General features: G+C 44.2%; 1 pseudogene; it reads left to right on the top strand.

Annotated features, from left to right (window-relative positions):
- Positions 1–1,197: 1,197 nt before the first annotated feature.
- LOC126485714 (5S ribosomal RNA) lies at positions 1,198–1,315 on the top strand (annotated as a pseudogene).
- The last annotated feature ends 9,724 nt before the right edge of the window (positions 1,316–11,039 follow it).

The following is an 11,039-nucleotide window of genomic DNA, read 5'->3' on the forward strand; positions in this document are numbered from 1 at the left end:
ATGCACTTTCACCAATGCTAAAACGTCACGTGTTGTTTATCATTACAATACAAATGGTGCTCTGATAAAAATGAGAATTAAAACGGATGTTGTTTCTCACAATCTAAGAGCGTTTTTTGCTATGACATTCATTGCTGGAGCTCTTCACTGCAGATAGGAATCAATTTCTGAAATGTGGAAAACAGATGAAAATATTCGTCGTACAGTTTGTACTGCTGCCAGGGCACGGAATCGATTTGCGCATGCCGGCCGCGGTGGTCTAGCGGTTCTAGGCGCTGAGTCAGGAACCGCGCGACTGCTACGCCCGGAGGTTCGAATTCTGCCTCGGGCATGGATGTGTGTGATGTCCTTAGGTTAGTTAGGTTTAAGTAGTTCTAAGTTCTAGGGGACTGATGACCACAGATGTTAAGTCCCATAGTGCTCAGAGCCATTTGAACCATTTGATTTGCGCATGTTATTCAGTTTATAAAGTTTGAGGATAAAGAAACGCATCAACACTGGTTATTTAATTTAAATATGGTTTTATACATCCAAAGAACCTCATGTGAGTAACCTTCTACAATACTATGTTGTGAAATTACGAAACAAAAAATACATGGGATCCCCAGCTTGGTAAGAAACATTGACGATTTGGGCTTGGTATGTTAAGCGACGTAGCTGAGTTTTCAGAAGGGATGCCGGTTATTTATTCACGAAGCTAATGTTGGTTAAAGTAACAAAATCACCATCATTACGGAGTCCTGTGCTCACATTGATCGGCGACGTACAAATTCACACGCGAATTAAGCCACACATGTAATAAACATGCCTTTCGTGCGCTAATGAACAATAGGCAAAAATTTTTCTGTTACGTAACTGGTCTGTATCGCTTGCAGACGCGCAGCACGAAATACAGTCCTACAGGCTGCCGGCCAAGTCTGAAATCTGCCTCGCTCGCCAATACGCGGCTTTACTCTCTGTCGGCAAGACTTCAACACCAATCGCGGTCAGCGAGGATCACTCCCGTGCTGCATCGTGTCTGATTACACGACAGTCAACACAGTGATTCAGACTGTTCACAAATTTTCTTATGTTTTAAATGTAGCGGCCAGATTATTTCGATTAGTACTCCGTAACGATTAAAGAGAGATCCTTCATACGTGATACGAATACCTATTTGAAGTCTTATTTAAAAAATAAAAAGTAATGAAAGAAACGGGCAACGGCCTTGACGCAATGGATACACCGGTTCCCGTGAGATCACCGAAGTTAAGCGCTGTCGGGCGTGGTAAGCACTTGGATGGGTGACCATCCAGGCCGCCATGCGCTGTTGCCATTTTTCGGGGTGCACTCAGTCTCGTGATGCCAATTGTGGAGCTACTCGACCGAATAGTAGCGGCTTCGGTCAAGAATATCATCATAACGACCGGGAGAGCGGTGTGCTGACCCCACGCCCCTCCTATCCGCATCCTTATCTTAGGATGACACGGCGGTCGGATGGTCCCGGTAGGCCAATCGTGGCCTGAAGACGGAGTGCTAATCAAAGTAACAGTTTTGATGCGCGTGCAGCAACCAGTCACAGTGTAGGATAGCACCCAGGATGACAAAGCTGCTAAACAAAGGGCTCACGAAAAAATTGCTGTCGTGCGTAAATGACATAAGTTGCATTTCTTGGTCGCACATACCGAGCAATACCATCTCATTAAGTCAGCTGCCTATGACACCATAGAGAAAGATTTGATTTATAATGGACCACTCACTGCTGCGAGAGCCTGAAATATTACGTAATCAACAGACCAAAGCGTATCATGTGCAATCCTCTTCATGTTTGTGTAGTTACTGCAACCTAGATCCTCTCCAACCTGCTTACTACAGTCAAATTTTGCTTCCCCTCCATATTTTTTACCCGGGACTCATTTATTGAAAAAACGACTCCTTGATGTCTCATGGTGTGCCCTGTCAACTGGTCCCTTCCTCTAGTCCGCTGGCAGCATAATGTTCTTTTCTTTCCATTTCGATTCGTTACTTCCTCATTGTTATCAGATCTACACATCTGATCCTAAACATTCTTCTGAAGTGTCATACATCAGAAGGTTCAGTTACCTCCTTGTCCGAATACCTTATCACCGAAATTTCACTTCTGTACGAGGCTGCACTCCTGACAAATACCTCCAAAACAGACTTCTTAACCCTTAAATTTATATTCAGTGTTCAAAGACCCCTCTTTTTCAGAAACACTTTTGTTGCTGCTACCGGTCTGCATTTTATATGAATCATAGAGATACAGGTTTGGAAAGGAAAAGGATCACATGGAAGGGAGGGTCCACAACTTTTGCATCACTTGTCCTTTGAATGTTCACAATGACTTATAATGCACATGATAGCACAAAAAATACAATAACCACCAAATATCCCTGAACATAAGAGGTTGTTTAATGAAAATAAACAATTTTAAATTTTAACCACAGATTGACATGACTGCATTTTTATGTCTTGCTACCCCAAGAAATCAGTGCCAGTAACAAATAAAAAAATAAAACATCATAAACTTTTTTTAAAAACAATAAGTAAGTAAAGATAACTCTTGCACAATCTTCTTAAATAGTGACAAAATGCTTCAAATGGGTCTGAGCACTATGGGACTTAACATCTGCGGTCTTCAGTCACCTAGACTTAGAAGTACTTAAACCTAACTAACCTAAGGACATCACACACATCCATGCCCCAGGCAGGATTCGAATCTGCGACCGCAGCAGCAGCGCGGTTCCGAACTGAAGTGCCTAGAACCGCTCGGCCACAACGCCCGGCTAAATAGTGACAGTTATTAAGTTAAGAACTGATAATTTAGAATAAATACCCAAGCATGGCAGATCGGATAATATTTTTTTTCCATCGATAGAACGGGAACGATAACAAATTAAGCCAAGCAAAAAATAATGAATTATAATTAAAAATATAAATCTAAGGAGATGCCAATCAGTACGAAAATTACACTAAAATTTTCCTCAGCGCACCAAGTATATATGCAAATATTTGAACAGTCAAAGGAACTACCTCAAAATTTAATTGCAACCTCGCTCACATATAGGCCTTTAGACAGAATATTCAGAAGTTAAAGGAAGGACATTAGAGCCTTAAGAAGCGAAAGATGAAACTTAACTTAAAGAAGGCAAGCTGCCAAGATGAACAGTTCCAATGTAGCAGTAGCGGACACGCCTCAAACACAGCCGGAAGTAACGTGCAGTGGCACAACAGTAACACGCCCTGGCGGCCGGCTGCCGCCGAAATGTCGTGCTCGCGCTTCACAAGGCTAAGAGGTGCAGCCAACAAGCACCACGTAGGTGACATACAGGCTACAGAAATACAAATTACACGAACAACAATCGCCCCCCCCCCCCCCCTTAAGAGATCACAGTTATAAGCCCAAAAGATCCACATAAAATAAGGTAGCAAATATTACTCCCAAAAAACTGCCTAAAAAAAGGTCTTAAATCACTGGTAAGCGAGTATAAAAATATAATAATTATCTCTCCCCAAACTATTTATATAAACTTTACACTAACTCTACACGACCAGGTGCTTACTTCAATTAAACAGATGAAAGAAATAAATGATTAAACTTGCCCCTCCAAGGGAATACTTAGTGATTAGGCACTACAAACAGTGTTTCCTTGAATCAGTCCTCAGGCTTGACAACCATCTATAACCTACTTTCAAAACACACATACTAATACAGGGAATTCCCTTAAAATAATTAAAAGGTAAAATTACAAATCTCACAAAACATAAAAAAATCTCATACTCAGTGAAAAGGAATTGTGTAACACAGCTCATGAGCCAATTACTAAAACCGAGTAAAGAACTTCATTAAACACTAAAGCTTAAACACAAAACTGCCACACACATGAGGTGAAAGTTTAGTTACAATAGTAAACCACTGAATTCGAAAGTGCTGCACATGTTATGGCCTTGGTAATCCACAGCAAGTAAAGGTCTCAGTAGTGATTCTCCAGCAGAAAGAGGTTCCTACTCAATGGTCTGAAGATGACCACAGTAGTGGTCGAAACCGGTCACCTTAATAAATAAATCGTGATCAACACTGTTTTTATAGTAAATATTTGTAACACTTCGATCACTGTCACTCCCATAATGTATTCAAAAGTAACTAATCAAAATACACTCCTGGAAATTGAAATAAGAACACCGTGAATTCATTGTCCCAGGAAGGGGAAACTTTATTGACACATTCCTGGGGTCAGATACATCACATGATCACACTGACAGAACCACAGGCACATAGACACAGGCAACAGAGCATGCACAATGTCGGCACTAGTACAGTGTATATCCACCTTTCGCAGCAATGCAGGCTGCTATTCTCCCATGGAGACGATCGTAGAGATGCTGGATGTAGTCCTGTGGAACGGCTTGCCATGCCATTTCCACCTGGCGCCTCAGTTGGACCAGCGTTCGTGCTGGACGTGCAGACCGCGTGAGACGACGCTTCATCCAGTCCCAAACATGCTCAATGGGGGACAGATCCGGAGATCTTGCTGGCCAGGGTAGTTGACGTACACCTTCTAGAGCACGTTGGGTGGCACGGGATACATGCGGACGTGCATTGTCCTGTTGGAACAGCAAGTTCCCTAGCCGGTCTAGGAATGGTAGAACGATGGGTTCGATGACGGTTTGGATGTACCGTGCACTATTCAGTGTCCCCTCGACGATCACCAGTGGTGTACGGCCAGTGTAGGAGATCGCTCCCCACACCATGATGCCGGGTGTTGGCCCTGTGTGCCTCGGTCGTATGCAGTCCTGATTGTGGCGCTCACCTGCACGGCGCCAAACACGCATACGACCATCATTGGCACCAAGGCAGAAACGACTCTTATCGCTGAAGACGACACGTCTCCATTCGTCCCTCCATTCACGCCTGTCGCGACACCACCGGAGGCGGGCTGCACGATGTTGGGGCGTGAGCGGAAGACGGCCTAACGGTGTGCGGGACCGTAGCCCAGCTTCATGGAGACGGTTGCGAATGGTCCTCGCCGATACCCCAGGAGCAACAGTGTCCCTAATTTGCTGGGAAGTGGCGGTGCGGTCCCCTACGGCACTGCGTAGGATCCTACGGTCTTGGCGTGCATCCGTGCGTCGCTGCGGTCCGGTCCCAGGTCGACGGGCACGTGCACCTTCCGCCGACCACTGGCGACAACATCGATGTACTGTGGAGACCTCACGTCCCACGTGTTGAGCAATTCGGCGGTACGTCCACCCGGCCTCCCGCATGCCCACTATACGCCCTCGCTGAAAGTCCGTCAGCTGCACATAAGGTTCACGTCCACGCTGTCGCGGCATGCTACCAGTGTTAAAGACTGCGATGGAGCTCCGTATGCCACGGCAAACTGGCTGACACTGACGGCGGCGGTGCACAAATGCTGCGCAGCTAGCGCCATTCGACGGCCAACACCGCGGTTCCTGGTGTGTCCGCTGTGCCGTGCGTGTGATCATTGCTTGTACAGCCCTCTCGCAGTGTCCGGAGCAAGTATGGTGGGTCTGACACACCGGTGTCAATGTGTTCTTTTTTCCATTTCCAGGAGTGTAAGTTAAAATGTTCCAGTGATGCATAAGGCACCGACAGCAGAGGCACAGATGTCAGAGCGCGAGCAATACTGACCGCACAATTTTCTAGTAATCGACCTTGCATACGCGAGAACGACGAGGGCAAAACTGCAAGAGTCCAGGATCGCACAGCACGGATAACAGGGAAGTGTATATCCACCGAGTGCCGTAGGACGACATCGACGATATAGCAGCATGATTGTCACTACACAGAGGAGTGACAAGACGATCTACTTCGTCCCCCGCCACTTATGTTGCTGCCCAAGTAGCAAAACACATTTACTACATTAAGTCTCTCATTTTCAATTTAATTTCCTCATCTTCAACTGCTATGATTCGCCTTCATTCCATTGTCCTCGTTATACTTTGGTTGACATTCATCTTATAATCTGTTTTCATCCAATCATTCAAGTATCTCCCAATCACCGTGTCTGGCTGTGAGCTCTAGTTTCCTTTCCAAGTTTCTCTTTGCTTTCCTTCACTGATCCATCAGTGTACAATTTGAATTTTGTGGATAGACTACAACCGTGCCTACTTCCTTCTCAGCCACTTACCTTTCATGTCCTTTGACTCCTGTAACCACACTCTAGTTTCTATACAACTTGTAGGTAACCTTTTACTCCTGTATTTTATCCGCAGTACCTTCAGAATATCTTATAGATAACACAGAAATACATTTATCGATACTGACAGGATCGCAAGCTAGCGTGAACTTTTTATGTACTTTTGCTCTTTTTTAACACAACAGGACTTATTGAGAATGGAATGAGAAATACTGATATCATCGAGAGTGACATTACGGCAAGATACTGAATGCATGCTCATTTATCCTTTAAGCACTTCTTTGATTCAAAAGAACCTGTTCTAAAATAAGTAGAAACATTGTGCTGTGTCTGCATCAGCATTATTAATATCATAGTGTAATGTAGAATTAAACATACCGTCATACGAATCCCCTGTTCAGTTGCATACTGGCAGAAATTATAACTAACCATACGGCATTACCTTGAAGCTTCAAACTGTCTTAGTACCCAGGAAATAAATAGTAGCTTACGAAGCATGAATTGATACAAACAATAGTCAGATGCACAGAATAGTAATGATTTGACTGGCACTGTGACCAGTCTGCATCCCATGTCTCAGCTTGCAAGAAATTGGTAAGTCTGGGATTCCCACGGAGCACAAGTGTCGAGTTACCGCTCATGATGAAGATAACTTCTCTATAACTGCCGCGTATAGAAAGAGGCTTCCCAAATTCTCAGTTCTTTACTAACTTAGAGAAGGGATTTTTTTTTCAAAAATACAATCTGTTAGGTTATTACAGACTTACATTTGGTTCAAATGCATATCAGTAACTGAACTCTAAGGAAGAGGTCGCATACTTAATATCACTGGTATACGTTGTCGAAATCGGAAATTTTCATTGCAGACTGTGCACGGTAGGTAGCTTTTAGTACTGTACTTGTGTTTCCCGTAAACGACATAGATACTGCACAGCGTTTAATCTTCATTAGACTCTTAGTTAAGTGTTATTAATTTACTCTACACGATTTGATACCTCCGACGAAACGACGAAATTATTGAAAAAATGCTATCGGTGCCAATACCTTGGGTATTGAAACAAAAGTATCGATACTTACTCATACTTGTGACATCGTCAATTCGCTAGGGGCACTGCACTTCATGTAGATGAAGCAAAGCTACAGCAGACGAAAACTTCTTAGGATATCAGTCGAATAAATTGACCCATGTTTGGCGATACCCGCTTAAACTACACACATCAAGAAAAGTTTTGCATCACGCCGGTTCCCACAACTCCTGAAGATAGACGTTGACTATGGAAATTGTGTCACAGACACAATCCCTTTGACTGTTCAGAAATGTCACTAAACCCGCCCAAAGATGTAAACAAACATGCATGAACAGCGCCTATTAGACGGAGGGGATCCGACAGCCGATCTGTTCCATTCATTCCATCAGGAAGGAGGTACACGGCTCGTGTTGTCATCTTTGCAACCACGACACCATGCATCGCCGTACAGATGGGCCCAGCAACATGCCGAATGGACCGTTCAGGACTGGCATCATCCTCTCATCACCGATGAGTGTCACATATGCCTTCAACCGGACAATCGTCGGAAACGTGTTTAGAGGTAACCCGGTCAGGCTGAACGCCTTAGACACATTGTCCAGCGAGTGCAGCAAGATGGAGGTCCCCTGCTGTTTCGTGGTGGCATTATGTGGGGCCGACGTACGCCACTGGTGGTCATGAAAGGCGCCGTAACGGCTGTACGATACGTGAATGCCATCCTCCGACCGATAGTGCAACCATATCTGCAGTATATTGGCGAGGCATTCGTCTTCGTGGACGAAAATTCGCGCCCCCAACGTGCACGTCTTGTGAATTACTTCCTTCAGGATAACGACATCGCTCGACTAGAGTGTCCAGCATGTTCTCCAGACATGAACCCTATCGAACATGCCTGGAATAGATTGAAAAGGGCTGTTTATGGACAACGTGACCCACCAATCACTCTGAGAGATCTACGCCGAATCGCCATTAAGGAGTGGGGCAATGTGGGCAACGCCTTGGTGAATTTGTGGATAGTATGCCACGATGAATACAGGCATGCATCAAGATGACGTGCTACTGGGTATTAGAGGTACCGGTGTGTAGAGCAGTCTGAACCACTGCCTCTGAAGGTCTCGCTGTATGGTGCTACAACATGCAATGTGTCGTTTTCATGAGCAATAATAAGGGCGGTAATGTATGTTGATCTCTATTCCAATTTTCTGTACAGGTTACAAACCTCTCGGAACCGAGGTGATGTAAAACTTTTTTTGATGTTTGTACATCCATTTCTGAAGTAAGTTTTTCGTATATCATTTTACTTTCTTCGCAAAAATAAAAGGCCATTGATTTTAATTAGTATATTTTCCTTATTCTGCAGTTTTAGTGTAATTTTAAGGAAACGTCGGTAAAAATTTTATATTAAGGTTACACAATTTTTGAAAACATAACAGAACCAAAATGAATTCAAATACCTTTAGTATTGTCATCAGCAGTTGTTTTCAAAATATTTCTCACTCTTGCGTTTCTATAGTTATTTTTGCAAATTAATGGAAGAACTTCTAGTAAAGTAATGTGGGGTGATAGGATTGGTCTTTTTTACGTAACGAAAGCTACACTGAAGCGCCAAAGAAACTGGTATAGGTATGCGTATTCAAATTCAGATATATATAAAGAATACGGCGCTGTGGTCGGCAACGCCTATGTAAAACAACAAGTGTCTGGATCAGTTGTTAGATCGGTTACTGCTGCTACAATTGGAGGTTATCAAGATTTAAGTCAGTTTTAACGTTGTGTTATAGTCGGCGCATGAGCGATGAGACGCAGATCTCCGAAGTAGCGATGAAGTAGGGGTTTTCCCGTACGACCATTTCACGAGCATACCGTGAATATCAGGAATCCGATAAAAATATTCGACATCGCTGCGGCTGGAAAAAGATCCTGCAAGAACAAAACCGACAACGACTGAAGAGAAGCCTTCAACATCTCAGAAGTGCAAACCTTCCGCAAACTGCTGTAGCTTTCAATACTGGACCATCAACAAGTGTCATAGTGCGAACCATTCAACGAAACATCATCGATATGGGCTTTCGGAGCCGAACGCCCACTCGTGTACCCTTGATGATTAGATTAGAGATTAGATTAGATTAATGATTAGATTAACACTTGTTCCACTGCACGACACGAAGCTTTACACCTCGCCTAGGCCTGTCAACACCGACATTGGACTGTTGATGACTGGAAACATGTTGCCTGGTCGGACGAATCTCGTTTCAAATTATATCGAGCGGTCGGACGTGTAGGGGTATGGAGACAACCTCATGAATCCATGGACCCTGCATGTCAGTAGGAGATTGTTGAAGCTGGTGGAGGGTCTGTAATGGTGTGGGACGTGTGCAGTTGGAGTGATATGAGACCCCTGACACGTTTAGATACGACTGTGGCAGGTGACACGTATGTAAGCATCCTGCCTGATCATCTGCATCCATCCATGTCCATTTTGCATTCCGACGGACTTGGGCAATTCCAGCAGGATAATACGACACTTCACACGTCCAAAATTGCTACAGAGTGGCTCCAGGAACACTATTCTAAGTTTAAACACTTACGTTGGCCACCGAACTCCCCGGATATGAACATTATTGAGCATATCTGTCTGGGATGTCTTGCAACGTGCTGTTCAGAGGAGATCTCCACCCCCTCGTACTCTTACGGATTTATGGACAGCCCTGCAGGGTTCATTGCATCAGTTCCCTCCGGCACTGGTTCAGACACTAGTCGAGTCCAAGCCACGTCGTATTGAGGCACTTCTGCGTGATCGCGGGGGCCCTACAAGATATTAGGCAGGTGCACCGGTTGATTTCGCTGTTCAGTGAATTACCAGAATTTCAGCAAAAAGAGTTACCTGGAAACTAACGGATACACAACGAGAACTTTTACCAGAATAACCAACAGCTGTTTTTGTTCTAGCCGGCCGCGGTGGCCGTGCGGTTCTGGCGCTGCAGTCCGGAACCGCGGGACTGCTACGGTCGCAGGTTCGAATCCTGCCTCGAGCATGGGTGTGTGTGATGTCCTTAGGTTAGTTAGGTTTAAGTCGTTCTAAGTTCTAGGGGACTTATGACCTAAGATGTTGAGTCCCATAGTGCTCAGAGCCATTTGAACCATTTTTTTGTTCTGGTCTCGTGTATTGCCGATACAAGCCAATCAGCGACGTGAAAAGGGAGCTTTACGTCACTTCTCGAGAACATGGAAAAAATGTTCGTTCCAGGAATTCCCAACGCCAGTCGGCGGCTGTGTCTCCAGTCACACAGAAGGCCGGCTACAACCTCCCACACCTGAAGTAATGTAACAGCTGACGCTGATAACCTTGTACGGCTATGTCACACAAGTTATGCTGTAGCTTGTCGCTGTTGTTTCGCTAGTCAAGTGTTCCCTTGACAACCGAGTAGAAAAAATATCGAATTTATTTCCATAGTGGCAAGTCCCTTGGATTTTTTTTTTTTTTTTTTTTGAGAGAGAAACAAATATCTTAACCTCGCTGTGCAAGATTTTCCTTGGTTCTGAAAACGTTTCGATATTGCCAGAAGTGACATTGGTAGTCGACATCATTAAAAATCTTCATTCACAAATTAATTTATCCTATTCTCGTAAAAAATAATAGATTCCATAAGCTACTGTCTACCTGATCTCAAAAGTCGACGTGAAAATGCTTAGGTTCCAAGCACGTTTTCAATGCCTCAAACAATGTTTCCGTGCTTTGGACCGAAAGTATAATTTCGTGGACGATACAGGCGTGCAAATACTGATTCCATTCGCCGGAACATAAAGACGTGAAAGTAGACTTTTGGTTATCGTAGAGGCAAAAACAAAA

This window comes from Schistocerca serialis, chromosome 6, assembly GCF_023864345.2.
Source record: "Schistocerca serialis cubense isolate TAMUIC-IGC-003099 chromosome 6, iqSchSeri2.2, whole genome shotgun sequence".
NCBI classification, from domain to species: domain Eukaryota; kingdom Metazoa; phylum Arthropoda; class Insecta; order Orthoptera; family Acrididae; genus Schistocerca; species Schistocerca serialis.